The 827-nt window shown below is 51.8% G+C and overlaps 1 non-coding gene across 1 annotated transcript; it reads right to left on the reverse strand.

Annotated features, from left to right (window-relative positions):
- Nucleotides 1-316: 316 nt before the first annotated feature.
- On the reverse strand, nucleotides 317-388 carry Trnae-uuc (transfer RNA glutamic acid (anticodon UUC)). The gene has a single exon. It is a non-coding gene; the product is annotated as a tRNA-Glu (tRNA).
- Nucleotides 389-827: the final 439 nt, after the last annotated feature.

An 827-nucleotide genomic window follows, 5' to 3' on the forward strand; every position in this document is an offset into this window, starting at 1 on the left:
CTTCAGAAAACTCCCTTTCCAACCTACTGGACTGGAGCTGGGCAGCTCCTGAAGTTTGGCTCCTCCTGTCACCGATCCTGTTTGATCCTGTTTCCAACTTCCTCACCTGCTTAGCAGCTGCCGGGCCATACAAACAAAGCCCAGTGAATTGTATTGAACATAACAGCTTGACCACTGTATGCCATATTGTGAAGTACTAACTGTTGGACGGCGATCAAAAGCCCTTGTTCCATGTGTTAACCATAGGGTGCCTTCTTCCTTGGCCAGCAGCAGAACTTTCATTTTAATGTTTTGAAATGAACAAAAATGTCTCTTGTTCCCACACCGGGAGTCGAACCCGGGCCGCCTGGGTGAAAACCAGGAATCCTAACCGCTAGACCATGTGGGAACTGACGAAGGCGGGTTACTATTTAAGTCTATTGAATCATTCATAGCTGCTCCCGCCTACAGAGCCCCGCCCTATCTTGGCCAGCCCATTTCCGCGCCTGCGCGGGCCGCGCTGTGTAGGCACAGTCCCTGCAATGCTGGGGACATTCTCCCTGTCCTTGAGGCAGTGTGGCTTTTTGTAGCTCTGGTCCTTGGCGCTGAAGAGAGCTCAAACGGAACCCCCATACTGGCCTCTCTTTACTAAAGCTCGGCTACAGGCTCTGCACTGCAGCAGCAGAAACAATTTGAGTGGGTCAGAACACTGGTGCAGAGAAAGGGTGGGACAGGAGCGTGGTCCCCCAGACTCCGAGCCTAGTTTTGACGCTGGCTATCAGACCGGCTTTTTCAATCACAGTGTAGATCGCCATTTTCACTGTTGAATGAAATCCCCAGATTAGGGC

Source organism: Peromyscus californicus, unplaced genomic scaffold (genome assembly GCF_007827085.1).
Source record: "Peromyscus californicus insignis strain IS unplaced genomic scaffold, ASM782708v3 Scaffold_4__1_contigs__length_199733344, whole genome shotgun sequence".
NCBI lineage: Eukaryota > Metazoa > Chordata > Mammalia > Rodentia > Cricetidae > Peromyscus > Peromyscus californicus.